The 19,407-nt window shown below is 38.5% G+C and overlaps 1 protein-coding gene across 3 annotated transcripts in view; it reads left to right on the top strand.

Annotated features, from left to right (window-relative positions):
* Positions 1–19,407, top strand: part of sh3gl2a (SH3 domain containing GRB2 like 2a, endophilin A1) — a 38,604-nt gene that overhangs the window by 8,960 nt on the left and 10,237 nt on the right. The window lies entirely within an intron of this gene.

Below are 19,407 nucleotides of genomic sequence, written 5' to 3'. Positions count from 1 at the left end.
CTGTACATTTCTTCAGGGACATCCAGGTCACATCATTATTGAGTAAATCTATCACCCAGACGACTGCAGTACCTTCTCCTACAAACCGTTCATTGTATTGGTTTACGATATATCTGCTGACGTGCTGGGAATGTAATGAAGGCAAAGTTGCATAAATCTGAGATATGGACATTTTTACATTCACAGAGGCTTGCAAAGTTAAAGACATGTCTGTGTGGTGCTTCTGCTGAAAAGGTCAAAGGTCAGTGTCAGGGCACAGGTCATGAAGCAGGCAAATGAGGCCTGTCATTTTTTAAACAAAATATATTACCAAACTAAAGCATTGATTAGAAACATAGAATTTAACCATGAAAGTGACTCTACTGCCCAATAACATCCTTTATTTTGGCCAATTTGACTACTAAAGGATGCCCAGTCAGCCAGAAAGTAAGTGGCCAAAGGGGAGCCTGGCTCGGTCACTGTCAGTCATGTTGGTGCAGGATTTTATTTTTGATCATTTTAATGATGGTGTTTGCAGAAAAAAATCATCAACAACTTTAATATCTCTCCAGCCGTTTGGGGTGAAGTTTCAGCTGACTGTAAGGGGCGTAGTCTGCCTTCATCCTCCTCCGACTCCGACTCTGCTCTTCAAAATTTTTCTAATTTGAATGAATATTTTTAGTTTTCTGCTGGTGTAGCTGCTTGTTGTTTCTGCAGTTCAAAGATGTTAAACTATCGTTGAGGCTTACTGCAGTGACATTGTATAAGTGTTTCCAGTGAGACAAAAAAAGACTCAAAAATGGCCTTTAACAAGATTTAAAGATGCCCTCAGTAACTTGCACAAAAAATAATCCAGCAGTTACCCAGATAATTCACCAAGCGTGGAAAAAATGTCAACCTGCTGGTTGCACAAGAGAGCCAAAGTTGCTTTCTATAGCGTCATGTCACTGTTATGACTTCACATACGCGGCTTAATAGAAAGACAGCACAGAGTACAGCATGTTCTCTGTGCTGTAGCAGATGCATTAACTCCTCTGCCAGGAGAAGCAAAGGGGACATATGGACAGGAAAAAGATAGGGGAAATTTGGAGGACGAGATGAAAGCTAGAGAGGATAAAGTGTAGCAGAGAGCATGAGGAGATGAGAAGAGGAAGTGCTGGAGTTTAAAGGGGAGAAGAGGAGGATGTCAGGCACAAAGGAGGAGCGGAGGCTTTCCTTTCAGGCAGCTGCAGCATCTTGTCCTCAGTCTGATGCTTAATTTAGCTGATGAAGGACAGTGATGAGGGATGGGAGAAACAGAACATGTATCATTGTGTTCACATGATTTTGCCCAGCAGCTTTTAGGCAGAGTTTGGTGTATTTTATTTTTTTTAAGTGGGTGTGCTTGTATATATCTGGAATCAAGAAACCATGTAGCCATGGACACAGAATGTACACACCGTCCTCCCTCCTACTGCAGAGATGAGTCTGACTGGTTTGTGAGGGATTATACTCAGATTAATCAGAGCACAGTGACTTTGCATCATATTCAAGCTGTGTGTGACTCAGAATCAGAGAGCAGACGAGATTATCTGGGAAACGTGCAGCATGTGCCCTACCACACAAGTGTAATGTACCATGTGACAGGGTTACAGACTCACGACCTCTCCGCTTTTTATTTGAGTATTTCTTTGGATGATTCCTTCTGGGAGTTTCAGTGCTATATGGTTTCAAACTCAATAAAAAATCTTGAAGGAACAAATCATTTTAATTTGAATTACTTTGAATTTTTAGAAAAAAAATAGACTGAATCCAGCTTGAGCTTTATTCTAGCATTATATTTCTTTAATTCTTCACATAAAACCAGAAATTGTGATCGTTTCTGTCTTGTAACTGGCCTGATATTGCAGTTTACCGTGCAGATGAGTAATGAGTTATTTAATCCCACTGATGCTCTGTGTAAACAAGGTTCCCCATCATCTGTTGGACTTCTCAGAAGGAGCCACAGGCTAATGTGTAAACAACGTTATTTTCTTGCTGTCGAGACAAACTATGACAAACAAACTGAGCTGTGGATTATACTGAAATAACATTCAAATAAACAATGTTTTTAATTAGAAACTGATGGTAGACAAGCTTCACCATGAGTGCATGAAGTGTGTGTTTGCAGTGGTGTAAGGAGGTGTTTGGAGTGCATAGGTAAATGAACTTCTCTGTGTGAGTTGTATTTTGTTCATTTGCAATGAATCTGCAGAAAAAGGGAGGTTGTTAAAGAAAGACTGTCCCAGGATAGAAGAAATCTAAATACACAAGGATTTAATGAGATTATTTTTTGTTCTTTTAATTATAAATCAAAAAATACAAATACAATAACTGTGGTACATTGTAAAAAAGTGTCAATTCATGTTTTGTTTTAGAACGCATTTCCCAGAAGTCCTCTTTGTTTACAACAAACCAATAGATAGCAGATGACAAGGTGAGCAGGTCTCTTTAATGTTTCTGTCCTCTTCCAGCTCTCCCTCTTCTCAGAGCTTTGCTTTTGACACACATTTAAAGGCACACGGTGTAGTATTTACCAACACCCAGCAGGGTAGACTTACAAGACCTGCTTTCATTTCCGTGTTATGGTGCTCAGTTGTTGTTAATGTCAGGCTCTGACTTCTGACACACCTTCCTCTGGAGACACTGTCATACATGCTGACCTGTTTATTGCTGTCAATAGTAATCTTAGTGCTACTGTGTCCTCAGAAATAATGCTATCACTTCAATACATCAATGTTCAGACCTTAATGACAGAAAAAGTCTGAATTTCATAATCCATTTAACACTGTTTGGTGTTTTATTATCTTATCTTTTGGAATTAACACCTAGTTCAAGCCTGGTTTTTCTAGTTTATGGATATGTTTAGTATCAAAACAAAAAGAATGGTATCATAATCTTATAATTCACAGGTTGCTAGCAAAAGCCTTTGCTTTTATTTCTCTTTCTAGCAAGGTCTATAAAACTTCAAGGTATTAAGTTTAACTTCATATTTGCCAAATGGAAGCTTAAAATAAGCACATTTGAGAGGCTGAAGTCAGACATTTGGGTTTTTTTCGGAGATATATTTTTTCACTTTTCTTTCCGATGACTAATTAATTACCTAACTTACATTCACAGCTCTCAATCTTTAATTATTTGCTTCTATATTTATTATGAGGGCATCTTTTTCAGTCAACATCTTTGTAAAGGCTCAGCTTTCTGTTTCTTTTTGTGTATCTTTGTATTTCTTGGTTTTTGTATCCTCTCTTCACTGACCTTCTTCACAGATGTAGAAATCAAATCTAATCAGACTGCTGTTGAAAAGCAGACATCAATATCAAACATACATCCTCTGTTAATAGCTCATGTGTCCTCTGGATGTATTAATATTTGTGCTTACTTCTCTGGGTATTAGGACTGTGTAATTGAAAGTCTGTGGCTGTCTTCTTTTTTCTGCCTTATTGATTTTTGTGTAAAAGCTTGGCTGCTTGTTTCTTGCTGTATTCATTATTTTGTTGTCGCTGCTGGATGGCTGAGCCTGAAGTTAGAAATAAAGAACATTTATCTTCATTGGCACTCATAATGGATCTTCTTTCATGCTGGCCTGCATTTGTTCTGCTTCAGTCTGTTGTATGAAAAGCTTGTGTGTGGAAAAGTGTTGAATTCAAGGACCTCAGTGGAGTGTGTATTGTGTTTATTGATGTCTCTGATCTCACCTACATACGTTGGCAGTTTGTGCACACCACGTATTTATCCTGATCCTGTCTGTTGCATTATTCAGTCATATTTTCTTTTTATCCACATGTGTCTTTTTACACATTACATAGATAGTTTCACAGTTTAACAAGCATGCCAAGGGTTTTATTGTGTGATCTCATGAGGCAATAAGAAAAGTATCTGATCTTCACATTCAAGAAGCTGCAGCTAGGACTTTACTGCGCTGAACTGATTTGTGAATCATAGAAGGCACATTTTTAACCCATTGTGAGAAATATAGTCTCATAAGAGGACCTGTGAAGAGTTTTTAGCTACTTTAAAAAATGTTATTCTTGTACTGATGTTGCTTCACGAACTACAGATTAAGTAAGATTATCAAATATTCAGAGCATTACATTCTTAATCATGTTGCATCCTGCAATTATTTCTTGAACTAAGCAAAGTAATACTGAAAAGGAGATCTGTTTCCCATTCACTTGCTTCCATAAAAAATACACGCATGGATGGGAACCACCTCTGCATGGCAGTGGGTAATAGTGCTCATGGGAATTGCAGTCCCCGAAAAACACAAGTGATTGCTTGCAAATAGTCACCAGGATTAACACCACATGAATTTATTTCATTTATCTGTCTTCTGTCTTGCTTTATTCAATCAACATTTATCTTTTAGATCACACACCCTCTCTTAGTTTTTCTCTAGTTTCTGTGTGGCTTACTGTCCAATCGTTCCCTTGTTGTTTTTTTATGACAATAAAGAGGGTCTGTTACTGTTATTTTCCTCTTGGAGTGACAGTTAGAAAAAGAGCTAATGAGGATTGTAATCCTCTGATCTTTTTAAGTCTTTCTCTTATAATTGCCAGGTTTCCTCATAGACCCTTGTGCTCTACAGGAAAGTCATAATTTATATAAACTAATAAATTACAACAAAGTACAGCTACATGTTCGTGTTTTGTGAGCATTTGCGTGACATTTTAAAGCCAGGACCCACACTGGGTTGAACAATGTTGTCTGTGCTCTGTGTGAGAGCAGAGAGCAATTTGTGCTTAAGGTCAAACCTCTAATGGAGGACAGAGCAGAGAGCGCCCCTCTGAACCTCCTCACTGTTTCCCCTGATGCCAAAATAAAAGAAAAACTTTGGCTTCAATAAGGCTGTCATAACAGCAGAAAAACTACAAAATGGCTGTTGTGATTTTACCCACCGAACATTATAATCTCCAGACACACACCACACACTACAATCCCAGCAGATCTCTTGTAACGCAAAACTGTGTTCACGACATGTTTTGTGAGGATTTTCAAGCTCATCCTATTTTCTCTAACGCCATGACACTGGACAATAATCCAGACTCATGGGAGAAAAGAAGGAGCGCTTTGAAATAAAGTGGAAAAATGATGCCAATTAAATCTCAATTTGTTTCTAATGTTCAGTCTTGGTGAGTCACTACAGTGGCTCAACAGCAGCTAGACTATAATCTTAAAGATAGATGATGTGTCCTAGAAGTCTGTGGGTTTAAGACACACACACATAGTGCAGAGCAGCAGTGTGACACTGAGCTCTGATAACTATCATCAATACAGATTTTCAGCGCTCATTATCCTCAGCAGCAGCAGCATTATTACACCTGCTCTGCTTTAACTCACCGCCCTGATGATGAACATTAAAATAACATGCCCATAGAATTGCTGTTTAAACAAAACACAAGTCTCCTGCTGGCCTTAGAGCTCTGCCATTATTTCAGCTCAGGGACTCACTCGGGTCTCAAATGAAAATTCACAACAGTAATCAAATACAGAGAAAGAGAGTGTGTTGTTGACTGCATGAAACTGTAGTACTTCTACAGTACGAGGTGGGTTGTTGCAACTTAGTGAGTGTTTTTTCAACTGTATGAGGCTGTGCATGTTTCTGCAGTAGAGTCTGTGCATGTCTGTGTAAGTGAGTCAGTCAGTAAGGAGTATCAGGTCTTATTGTCAGGATCATCATCCTCTATCTGTGGGGCATGAAAGAAACTTTGGTTTTTGTAGCACCCATTTTTTTTAAATCTTCATTTTTTTAAGCTTTTTATTTATCATTTAAGTTAATAAGCTCATATTCTCTGTCACACTCATACAAGGCTGTACAAGTTTCAAGTGTACATAGTTCCGTTCTGGTTAAATGCTTTTTCAGCTTGACAACCAGCAAGAGCTAAGGAAGCCTGATTAAGAATATTAGCTTTCTCTACAGTCAGCCCACTACAACGCTGGTTAAACAAACCAGTCTAAATTAACACATTTGATCAAATGTAACAATTTTCTTAAAGCCTGTGTGAGATTAGAGGTGATTCTTTGCCCACAGGGGTCACCAAAATCAACACAAACTGGAAGTTCCTCACAGGAACTTTAAGTATCCCAACCGTAGTTTCCCTTCTGCATCTTGTCTCATTGCTAAAATTGACAACAATAAAGGGAAAAAAGAAAATAGCAGCACCAAGCCACCATTTGCAAAATAACATGCTGCTTATGAATATGGGATTTAATTTATACAGTGCTAATTTTGAGAATTCATTGTAAATATGTAAGGGATAATGTGTATTGAGTGGGTGATAATTCAACAGAAGCCTGACTGGGTGAGGGGTCTTTAATAGGAATGGGAATTGAAAACTGGTTCCTGTTGAGAATCGATATGAAATGTTTCAATCCATCGATATTGTTAGCCTTTGTGCTTAACAATTCCTTTATCAATTCTTAACATTGTGCTGGAGCCGCTGGGCCTTTCGTCGACTGGTCTGCTGCAGCTACCTTAGCTTAGCAGTTAGATAACGTTTCCCAAGAAAACTCAGATTCAGGATTTTTTAGCTTGAAGTTTTACTGAAGAACTGACTTTATAAGGAAATGTACATTACTCTCTCTCAGGAGATTCATATTCAGTACGTTCGAAATGGTATAAATCACTTTATTTACCAAAACAACAAAATAGTGCGAGCTTGATGCTAACGTATATGGGAAACTGCATTGATATGCTAGCAATTAGCATCAAGTACATCAGTATAACTTCAGCTTTAGAATAGAATTCAACTTTAATCACAGAAACATATCACATCAACTCTTTGTAAAAAATACTGAGAATTTCAAAAGCTGTCAAAAGCTAACAGGCAATTGAAAGGCTCATGGCTGACTTCATAACTACGGAAAGCTTCCAAACATCTTAAACCATTGCTATTACTTCTATGAGACACTAGATGGCCGACTTGAATTATTAATATATTACAACACAGTACATCAACGTCACATTGTGTGCAATTTTTACCTGTTTCTGCATGATTATGCCCAGAAATATCCAGACTCAGGGACCAATAACAATTCATTCACCTACAGTATAAACTCAATTAAATGTTGTTGACACAGAAAACCTGTAAAGCTACTTTTGGACCAAGAAAATTTACAACAGGAATTGATAAGGTAATCGATAAAGAATCAGATTGATAAGCAGAATTGATAAGGGCATCGGTATTGACAAAATCTTATCAATTCCCATCAACCATAAACCATTGGTCTTTATGCTTAAAAAAATTCCAGTGTCATTTTTTTTACAACACACCAGAGCAGCCGGACCTTATGTCAAGTCTTATAGCTTCACTTTACTAAAAAGTATGCTAACAACATAAAGTGCAGTTGGTGCAATTAATGCTATACACGGGTAGCAATAAGCAGAATCCATAATGGCACTGGCATCAATATAATCTTATCAATACCCATCCCTAGTCTTAACACCTTTCTATATCCCATAATTATCTGTTCACTTATAACTTCCCTGCTACAAACTAAATGTTCAAACAAGCTAACACCGAGTATTGATTGAACATTTTATTCAAGGAATTATTCATTAATGATGGTTAAAAAAAGGTTCATCCAGCACCTCCATAATGAGACTTTGTTATCAGCCTACTAATACTAAACTTAATGTTGTTATACTAAAAGGACAAAATACGAGCATTTTTCTGGAAGCATTCTTGTTCTCATATTTTGGTTTTTGGTTTCTTTGAGTCTGTTTTCTTCAGTGTGGTTGATGTCTCGTTCACTCACCCCTTTGAGTGTTTTAGCCATCTCTTGCTAGATTGCCATTTTTTCCCTGCTGCCATTTTATGTTGTTTACTGATAACATCAGATACAAACTTTTTCCACATTGCAAACAGAAAGGGGTGAAGCCATAAACTTAATACATGTGCTGGATCTGATATGGTGTATATGATCTGGGTTTTCCTCTGAGAATCTCTTGCCATTCGTTTTTTTCAAGAGGACTGGACCAAACAGAATCAAGGTTCCTACAAAGTCAGGTGATTATCAAAAAAGTTGGGTAATGTCAGGTTGTAATAATTCAGTTATTGATAAAGAGTTGCTTCTGTGTAACTACAATCATGCTAACATACTTTATACTTTCTTAATTGACTTTTTGAATAAAAAGCCATATCGGCTTACTTTTCGTCTTATGCTACCTCATCATATAAAAGGATAAACATGTTTTATCACACAGTATAAAAAGGAGTTACAGAATGCCAAATGATAATCACTGATGAATAGTAATGAATAATATATGAATATATAAGACTAACCAGTGTTGAAGCGTATGAAAACAGTCTTGAGGCTTTGTTATGCAGATACACAGACATACTGTTTTGGTGGAAAGAGGACAGATCAGAGCGATGAGAAGATTAACTTCAGGACAAATAAAGTGAGACAAAAATACATGAAGTCAACAGATAAGATCAACAAATAGCCACAAAAGCAGTGAGTGCATCACAAAAGCTTGCAAGAGGGAATTAAGAGAGAATTAAACACATTGAATCTTTCACACCTTCCCAGTGTTCCTGAGAAGAGCTGGAGGAGGTCTGGCAGAAAGATAGTGTCATTGTTCTGAGATACTCAGCACTGCTAGTGTGCAGTTTATGATAGAGGAAATAAAATACAACATAAAAGCTACATACTTCAAAGGATTTTTCAAATTATTTCATTTACATTCATATATTTTTGTGTATTCTTGTTTAATTTAAAAAGAAAACAGCCACATACTAAGAGAGAATTGTAGGGTAGTTTTACCATAAATCCCCAAAATAAAAAATTTAAAGTTCAGAGGTAAAACAATAACTTGATACAATGAAAATAATTCTGGTGTCTTGGTCTGAATGTTAAAAGTGATATTTGTCATTTCACACTCAGTCCACTCATGCAGCTCAGCAAAATCTCTCAATCATGTCATGTGTGCCGTCCTCCATCTTTCTCTCATCATGGACATAATGTATTCTGATGCTCACAATCTCTGGCACGCTTTCCTCCTACACACTCAACATGACACACACCAACACACATACAAACACGCACACACTCATACACAGTGCCAGCTGGTTCCCCCTCACCCTTTCCTCCCCTACTTTCCTCCCCTGTTCACCAAACGGTACATTGATGGATGGACTGGAGTGTGCACACATCTCCCCAGCTCCAGACTCATCCCTGCTGTTACATAAGAGCCATGCAAAGGCTTACAAATCAGATTATAATAGCCACAGGCCACACACTCGGAGAAGATAGAGGTCAGTGAAGCAACACGGCCGAACCACGGACTGACACTGGGCATGAATGTGGATTGAAGATATGCTGGCAACTTGTCTTGTCTACATATTTATGCATTCAGTGCATAGCTATTCTGCAGGTAGCAAATAGTCTGAAATTATACGAAAATTGAGGGTTGAAGTTTCCTGGAAGACCATTTTTATTGCCTGTATCTGTCCCCTTTTTGTATAACATCACAACCAGACACATAGTTGACTTTTTGTCCTCTAATTCAGCCTCAAGCCTCGATGTTCTGCAGGATTACAGTCATCTGGAACAGCTGTAGTCTGAACAGGAACCGGCTACCCCCACACCGGCTCCAAACACCCAGATTTGAGAATAGCAAATAGATTTTACCCTGATTCCACTGTAGCAGGGTATTTTCTCTGGGCAGAAAGTTGGAAAGGTAGTTTATCAATAAATTGCGAAAACCCAGTGGTAGCTTTGTCCCGGGTGCTCTAGAAACTTCCCTAGAAATCCTGAACTGCATAAGGTTTAACTCTGACAGGCTGGATTCCAGTTACAGTTAATGCAGTCAGACATATTGTTGAGTCACTGTGCAGCAGTGAATATACTCTGCGCAGCATTGCAAGAGGAACGTGACGCCAAGAACAGAAAGGCCCTGAGGATGTTTGGAGGTGAGAAAGGAGGCGAAAGAAAGAAAGAAAGAAAGAAAGAAAGAAAGAAAGAAAAAGAAACAAAATCTTCGACCATCATTACACTATTTTTTTTTTTTCATTTTTCCAAAAGTTGGCTGTTTTCCTCATAAAACTTCCGACTGACTAGAGCCTCTTTTTTTCCCCCAAAAAATCATCACCATCAAGTTAAAGATGCTATGGGGAGGATCTGTTGTAATCGGACTGCCTCGCCACCTTCTGGCCAGGAGTGTTATGCACCCTGTTGTAAATTACTAAAAGCAAGGTATGTTTGTTGTGGAATTAAATGGAGATCGGATCAAAACTAATTTTCTGTATTCAAGACAACTTTTTCCTGGATACAATATGCCAAGGTAGGGTATTTATCAGTACAGTTGCGTTGCGCTACAGTTTGAAATGTGACGCCAAGCAAACGTTGTATTAGCTGGCTATATGTAGTGCTATTGGCAGCCTGGTGCTATGACGTATCTGTAGGCTAACGTGACGACAAGTAAACACTGTCAGTTTGTATGTAGTTTAGTAGCTGTCTATATTTTGCGCAGCTGGCAGTCCAGTACTCAGAGACTGTGTAACGTTACTACATACTGGTCAGCTGTCCCGTCCTGCTGGTCATCTACCAAGCAGAGCTAACATGAATTCACTCTTCATTTTATTGATAGACTCTCAAGTTTGAACAGACCATTGCAGAATAACTGCTGCATGTGGGTTTGAATGAATAGTATCATAAACAGTTTAGACCCTAGGTCAGCTTTAAGCTAGTGTGCTATCACTCTCCTGTTTAGCTTTCTTCTGCTTTTCTGTCCTTTTTCTGTATGACAGTCAGGTTCTTGTGTCCACCATGACTACAAAATTAATTACAGTTTTAAGCAGAGGAAAAATACAGATATCTCTATTCACTACTAAGCTTTGTCAGCCGGCGTGGTGTTGTCATTGAGACTTAGACGTGCTGTAAATCAATCTGGTCCTACCTGAACCTATTGGGAAGCCAAGAAGTAGAATTTTAAAGTAACCTGTAACCTGTAATATTGGTGTTTATAATCTCATTTTTAAGTGTGGATTAAAATTGGGCATATACATCTAGAAGAGAGACTTTTAGCCCTTTGAAAATAAGTAGAATGAAATGGAAAATTACAAACCAACAAACAAAACACAACTCAGTGTCAAGTATAAATAAGTAGACACAGTGAGAATATCTGTTATCCCTCACAACTTCAGGAGAGGCTCCTGCTCAGATCTTCCATGAAAAGGTTACCAAAGGCAGTAGGTGGAGTAAGAAGGGGAGGGATGTTTTAATGCTGTCTGGAAGAGTCAGATCTTCCTGTTATTGTCCAGCAGCAGGGGCTGTCCTCCTAATAGCCTCACTAATCACTCTTGTCATTTTTAATCCCCCTCTTCCACCCTGCACGTATTTAAAGCAAGGCCTCTGTGTGCCCGGCCAGGATTAGACAAGCGAGGAGGGAGGGAGGGGAGAGCAGCAGCAGCAGTGGTAGCACGCTCCTTTTATGCCTCACATTGGGCGCCATGTGACTAATGCTAACACAGTGCAGTTGTTTGATGCTAAAATATAAGCAAGCACACAGATACACTGGCTGATGATAGGCCTGAAACACATCAGTAACTGAAGCTGGATGTCTTATCTTCAGGAATCATGTTCATTTTCCATCATCACATAGTTTTGCAAAATGAATTACTATGTATACTATTTAGCCACACCAGCTGTTCAAACCATTGCCGGTGTGATAATAACATAATAATAATTTTTGGACTATTGAAACAGATTAATGATTCTGCTATTTGTAGAGCCAGTTATGTAGCTTGGTTATTGACTGAATATCTTAAAATTATCTTACATTTCCATCTCATTCAACTTGTTTAGAGGGCTTACAACTACATGTGACATGTGGACACACCAAAACAATTGGAAAACAGGCATGTGTGTGTCTTTACAAATGTAAAGTTGTAGTAGTAATCACTCTGTGTCCTACAGTGACTAGTGTAATCTAATCACAGACTTCTACTCAAGAAAAACAACAAATGCTTTATATGTCACAGCCAGTCAAGGTTGGTGTCCTCCTCAGCCATTTTAATAGTATTAGCCCACACACAGGTGTTAATCCCTGCTGTTTAAACCCTCCTGTTGTTTGCCAGGAGTGTTTCCATTAATCGTTACGGTCATGTCTTTTTATAGAAAAGGAAATGCTGTTAACCTCGTGAAGGGTTAAATATAGCTCAGTGTGATTCTTCTACCTGAAAATGGTTTCTTATTTTGGGAGAGCACGGTTCAAGTAATTACAGAAACTGTCTTCATTGTTGAAACCAGTAAAAGCCTCAAGCAAACAACACTTTTTAAAGCACCTTTTAAAAAGATTATAACCAATTATTAGATTTCAGTGTGTAAATTTCCTTTTTGAAGAGCTAAGTTATTTTTTCTTTTGCTAATAATAAGAAGAATAAAATTACTGTCATTGAAAATACAGAGCTATACTCAGACACTTAGCATAGTTTAGCATAAAATCCAGAAATAAGACGAACAGTTAAGGTCAGTCACTCAGCATCCCTCCTGTAATTATGGATTACAGCAAAGCCTAAACTGTTAAGTGGTGAAAGCCATGCTGGTTGGTTGATTTCATTATTTGGAACGGAGTACAGCAAGCTTATTCTGTTTCCACTCTTTATTTCTAAGCTGTGCTAACGTGGTTCTTGTTTTGGACCCAACACAGCCTCAACTGATTAATGTTAAACAGAGTGTATTCAGTTTTTTCCCCATACGTTGCATCAAACTGTACTTGATCATCCTATAAAATGTAGCATCACTTCTTAGAATCTAAGACCTAAGATGCCAAAATGTTTCCATTAATTCAGTTTTTGGTCTCTTTGTACAGAGAACCAAGATTATGAATCAAGAACCGCGGCAGTGAAAAGTTTTTATTTAAATACTTGAAATAAAAAAAGGAAATACCCACAAATTGAGATCAGACTCAGTCTTGATTACTTGATGACTTCCTGTTGTAGTAAGACCAGAATCTCCTTTGGAAACATAGTGTGCACTGTACCTGACCTGATCCATCAGGCTGGCTTTCCTCTACAGTACACCTTGTCCAGGTCACATGAGGCCCCATGAACAAGCAATGTGTCCTTAAAAACATCCACTCAGAGAGCATTTTGGGACACACACAGACACACACACACGCACGTGCACACACACACACACACTCACACAAACTCACTGCTGTCTAACCCGTGTGGTGATGCAAGGGATTTTAGACGGGAGGGAGGGAGGACGCCCCGCAGCCATCAAAAAGATCTCTGGGCTATTTACCGCTTCACATTTAGCTTCTTTAATCTGGTCTGATTTGGTGAACATGGTTGCCAGTTGGACAGAAAATGGAAAGTGAGGACAGAGACCTGAAACCTGGATGGACTAAGCCATAACATTCTCTATGTGTCATGTTTTAGTCATATAAGTTATAGTTTACCTTTTTTTTATGTTTTCTTAGCTCAATGTTTATCAACCATCTCCAAGTAACGGCTAGTATGAAAGGATGCTACACTGGTGAATGATGGTGAATCTGAGCACTACATTCACTTAACATGGGCATTCATTGTTGTCATTGTGAAATTTTCAATTGCTAATGTCAGCAATTCTTACTGTTTTCCTAAGTTCACAGAGCTATGGCCGTACAAGCCTTTGAAATTTGATAAAACGGTTTTAATTAGCCAAAGTTAGCATGCTGACAACCTTCACTACGTTTGCAAACAAGTTAAAAAAATTACATCCACTAAACTCCTTCAAATCAACATTGATTTTAGAAATATACTAGCTTGCTGATATTAGTTTTCAGTTAACTGTTTTAGCTTAGCACACCCTACAAATTAAAATGTGGGACAATGAGTGTGTTTTAGTTGGACAGTGTGGGACAACACTAAGAGGTGGTTCAGATTTCAATATAATATCCATCTAACCCTTAAAAGAATATTTAATAAAACTACCAGCTCATAAATATTGCCAGTGTTAATGTTGATGATGTTAATGGTGCTTAAAATGCTTTCAACAAAAGTTGATTTGGCCACCCAGTTTGTCAGCAATGATGGAGGTGGTCTTTCAGCTTTATAGGTCATGATGGACACTAATGAAGGCACCTCTGCATTCTTCAAACACAAATGGACCTTCCTCTTCTTTCTACTTAACCAGTAGATATAAGCTAGTTTTAGGAAAGAAAATAATCATACACCTTTAAAACAAAAGCCAATTAAGTATGAGACATCATCTGAACCAGCGGCAGTAGTAATAAAATACTGTGCAGTCCACACAAAGTGGGAAACCTAGTCACCTTAGCACAGCCTCACACTGCTGCTAGCATGGCTATCCAAGTATCTGATCTGTCACCAATACCCAAAATACCTAAACTGTGTTTATTAATGATAAATACTAAATACACTTATAAATACCCTGACAATGCTGAATATTGAATGTTGAAAATTGCTGTTGACATCGAATTTTTATTGGTGGTTAGCAGTGGCTACATTACATTATTTTAGGAGGGAAAAAGCACTTTTTTGGCACCAGATGGCAGTACTCGCACCCTAACAAGTCCAAAGCACTTTGTCACACTTACTGAGGTTTTTCCCCTCTTGTCTAAATTCTTGCTTGTGTTGTGAAATGCTTTGGACAAAAGTGTCAGCTGAATGAAATAGTGGAGCTGTAGAAAATGAAATAGTAAAGAAATACAACATGGTAAATTGTATTACACAAAACTGCATGTTCCCATTGTAGTTGCTAGCACACTTCTGTTAGCTTGCAGCTATAGCCTCATGTAGCTGCCAGCAAAGCAGCAGAGTCTTACCAATGCTTTGTTTTACTTGTATTGTGTTTCACACTTTCCCACCAGATAGAGCTTGATTAAATATGATTATTTTTTCTTTTTTATTAGAACAAGGAAGTCTGCTTAACTAAAATTTTTTCCCATTTTAATCACTTTGATGTTTGAGCATTACTGTGCACTTGTTACATCATCATACAAAAAAGGTTATGTGACATCTCAAATAGTTTGAAAATGTCTTTGGTGTGCAGCCTTTAGTGAGAGCTCATTAGCTAAAGCAGGAGAGTTATAGCTAGCAGCATAAGCTTTGAACTTTGCACATTTGCTAATCCATATTTTCCAAACTTTAATATTTTAAATAATTTTTAACAAAGTGTTTGCCTTATGTAGAAAAATCCATAACAGGAAAAAGTTACACTTTGAAGCAGTCTTTGTTTTACGTCATCAAAATGAAACGGCCTGGAACAATGAGCCTCCTTTGCAGGGACAACCTGGCCCTGCAGCTCTGCAGTGAAACTTGATTCTTCCAGTGGGTCTTTCTCAAAAAAGAATCACAGATCTGCCGATTGAACCTGTACTCCCATTTATGAACACTGTGCATGCCAGCCTGTACAGCTAAAGCTGCTCTGGGTGTGACGTCTTAGTCTGTAACGTCACTGGTTACATATCAATTACGCCACTGCTGCTATTTTCCAGCAGCCAACTGCACATTACACTCATCCTTGTAAGGTTCACTTCCCACTGCTGCACCGTTCACCTTGTTGTGTCCTTCCTCTGCAGGGAGGAGGAGGAAGAGGAGAGTGATGGTAGAGAGAAGGATGGATGGAGGGGGGGTAGGGGGTTACACAGTGAGGGACAGATTATTGGGACACAATGAAGTTTCAGATCACTGATTTTGTTGCTGTTAGGGGAAATTTGCAGCATGGGTCCATTTTTAGCTGAGTGTGAGAAAAGGATCAATCATGAGTCCTGTTGTCATTGGTTGTGACATGCTACATAGTCAGTGGATGTCAAGTGTACTCCTGCTTGCATCTCTCTTCTATCACTGTTCTAAATTGCCAGCTCCTCAGCAAAGCACAACATGACTCTGTCTTTGCTCTCCTCTTTAAAGTGTCTGGGGAATGAGCATGTGGTGACAGCAGCCATGGGCGGCAGCAGCAGCAGCGCTGTTCCACTTACTCAAAGCAGCTACCAACAGCTCATTTTTATTCATTCAGTTGCTCTTTCCCTGCCAAGCTATGTACATATTCCCACAGGCGGCACTGCTTTGCTGAGTTGTTTTTCAAGCATTTAGCTTGAGAGCTAACCAACTTAAAGACTCGGACTGCCTCTGGTCACTTAACTGCAGAATTTGTGGAATAGATGCAGACTCCTTAAGATTCCTTATCTTATCTCATACCAACTTATCTTGTCTTAATTTATAAGCCAAATATCTGAATTATGGAATGACTGTCAGAGCATTTTTACCATTGTTTGCGTTTTGAACTGTGAGTTGGTAATTGGAGAAAGCTAAGATGAAGCAATTCAGAAAACAATTAATTGTTGCAGCACCGATTTTCACCTGCTATTGTGGCAGATGTTTTTAAGTAGTAAATTATTGATTTTGGTCTGTAGTTTCTGTCTCTGGTTCCTGACGGTGAATGCTGTATTGGCTATTTAATTGGCTATCTAATTGTGAGCTACTTTTCAAGTTTTGATATTAAAACTTTGCAGTCAATGTATTGCATGGTGTAATAATATGGGGAACTTATTCATCCTCTCCTCCTCAGAGTTATAAAACCTGCTGTGGAACATTAATCATCACAGTCATGGTCAGAGCATAAATTGATAATATCCTGTAACAGCAGAAAATAATGCCAGTATCATTGTGTTCAGCTGCTGTGCACTGAGCTGAATATTACAAAAAAAATAACATAGCTTTAAATAAAGAAAAATCGCTCAATTTATTTCTGTGGCCAATTGAATACATGTGTCAAGGCAGACATGACTCATTATGCTGCATGTGTGTGCGGTTGTTCTGCAGGTTGCAGTGTCTACCTGAGTTTTTTATACAAGGTATTGAATCCAGAAAGAGGCCACCTCTATTGTTCATCCACATTTTCTGGCTCTGAAACCAGGTTGTTGTTGCGTGTAATTGTGGTCATATTTTGGCTCAGGTGAGAGAAAGTACACTTGAAGACTGGACAGCATGAACATTAAGGGTTTCATTGTGAATTTCATTGTCAGTAGTGATGTAGCTGTGGCTCACAAATGAGATCACAAACACAAGGAGTATGTCTTTGTTTTTTTATGGTCATGAAATGTGTCACACACTTTCATCATAGTAATTCAGCTCATTGAGGACTTATTTCCTCATTCTTCTGAATACTAAATGTCAATTAGTGTTTTTTCTTATTAAATGAGCGAATAAGGAAACAAAATCTCTTTTTTCATCTCTGCTGTGACAGGCAAGTAGTGAGAAAAAGAAAAGGAAGTCAAACGTGCTGACATGCACACCTGATTAAGCCATGCACAGGCAGGTACTTGTCTCCATGGCAACTGGCTCAGGGAGGATTTGAAGATGTTTTAATTATGTGTAGGTGAAACGTATGACAGGATATGTGACTCCTACTGTGTTTGTGTGCAGCTTTGAGTTTGTTTTGCATCGCTGTCAAAATACTGAGGCAACTCTGGGGAGGGATCAGAGGAGACTTTGTGACGTTGACTCACAAAGATCCTCAGGAAGTCTTACGCTGCACAGGCTGTGTTCATAGGATTAGATTTATTAACAAAAACTGCTCCTTCTGTCAAAAATCAGCTCTATATCTTTAAAAATGTAGTCTAACTTTTCATCAGAAGCTCTATGTTTTGTTTTCTCTCTTCTTCTGTATGAGGAAAAACTTAAAATGGCACATTCAGTGTGAAAAGTTCAGATAAAGTGTGATATTTTGTGATATTTTGGTCTTGGACTCGAGGTAAGGCTTCATCATCTGACCTTATCTTTCACACTTTTTGTTGCCACGCGCTGTGACGTTCCCTGAAAGCTTTTCTCTCTTTCCTCCTTAGTCCTCCCTCTGAGGCCTGTGTCTGGCCTCGTTGCGTCAGTTTGCTGCCCCCTCGAGCCCTCTGGTTACATCACAGACAGGAGCTTGACGGTGGCAGAGCTGTAAATATTGTCAGCAGACTGACTGACAGGGGCTAGGAGGACTTATTTCTATGTTTGTGTCTGTACATGTGGATCACTGCCAAGTCTAAAGTCATGATGGGGGCCATTGCTTCCAGCTTTGTTGCTGCCTATACACCATCTTTTTTTCTCTTATTTGATCTCCCTCTCTGCTGATGTGGCGAGCTCAGGAAAAGCAGTGAGCCTGTCTGATAAATCCAAAGAGGGATATTCTGCCTTTCATCTAGATTGGATCATAGGTCCGTTATTGAGATATTGAGGTACAACACTGTCTGCACATATTCTTCTCTCACCTAGGCTTTGAGGACAGGAATCATTGAGAAGGTCAAATTGAAACCTGAGGGGCTTACAAAAGAGGATCTAATAAGAAAATAAATAAATAAATAAAAAACGTATTTCTGCTGCAGAAAATTGCAGGAGTCAATAAGAAAATAACCAAGAGTACAAAAGATGCAAAAAGATGAGAAAAGGATTAAGAAGGAGGGCAGGACAAAAGGAAATAAAAGACCTCAAATTAATTCATTATTATTATAAAATAGGTGAAAAAAGGATTTTAGAAAACATTACGTACAGTTAGCACAGCTGCTAATACCGGCTCAATGCCAAGCTTATTATTTAAAGACCACAAACGTGTGTTAAGGTCATAAAATGCCTCGGATTCACACTCTTATCATGGTGAGCAGCAATGTTAACGTTAATGTGAGAGGCCATGTTAAGTCACAATGTTATCATCCATGAAATGGGTTTGTGTGATGTAAATGGTGTCTGTGTCATTGTTGTTTGACATTATCTAAATTGGACAGGAAAGGTTACGGGAGTCAGACAAGTAGGCACACAGCTTTCAATTCACCAAAGAGTAGCAGCTGACCGCTTCATCTGTGTTTCAGGTTTTGTTTTTGTTTTTTTTCAGGGTTTCTTTTAAGGTTTTCAAATTTAAGCATATTAACAAACAGAAAATAAAAATTTAAGAGGAAGTATGTTACTTTAAAAAGTTCAATAAGAATGTTCGTGTTTGATTTCTGTTTTTTTCTGTGATGTATTTTTTGGCAATAATCAGCAAGATCTCAGCAATATTGTTAGCATGATTACGATTTTTAGGGCTTCCAAGCAGACATATCTCTGAGTCCTTTGTCGAGACTACCCTATAAATGTTAGAGATAACATCACACACTTGCTGCCAGAGTCCCTGAGGTTCGAAGCACTGCCAAGTCCAGTGTAGGAACATTCCTTCCTCTGAGCCACATCCAAAACAAAGGGATGATACATGTTTACTGGTGCAGTGTCTTTGGGGTCATATGAAGCTGATGCTGAAAGTTAAACTATAGTATATCCGTCTGTATTTTGAATCTAAAGCATTATTCTTGCTCCCTAAAGACCAAATATTTCTGCACAGAGGAGTGATATGGGATAGAATTCTCATTTCTTAAACAAAAAAGCAGACTACATTTTGTGTTGACATTCCAAAGCTACAGACTTCTGCATTTCAACACAG

Source organism: Halichoeres trimaculatus, unplaced genomic scaffold (assembly GCF_033239565.1).
Source record: "Halichoeres trimaculatus isolate MK-OKI-2021-1 unplaced genomic scaffold, fHalTri1.1 fHalTri1_scaffold_2, whole genome shotgun sequence".
Lineage (NCBI taxonomy): Eukaryota > Metazoa > Chordata > Actinopteri > Labriformes > Labridae > Halichoeres > Halichoeres trimaculatus.
This window is presented reverse-complemented; position numbering and strand designations above follow the sequence as displayed.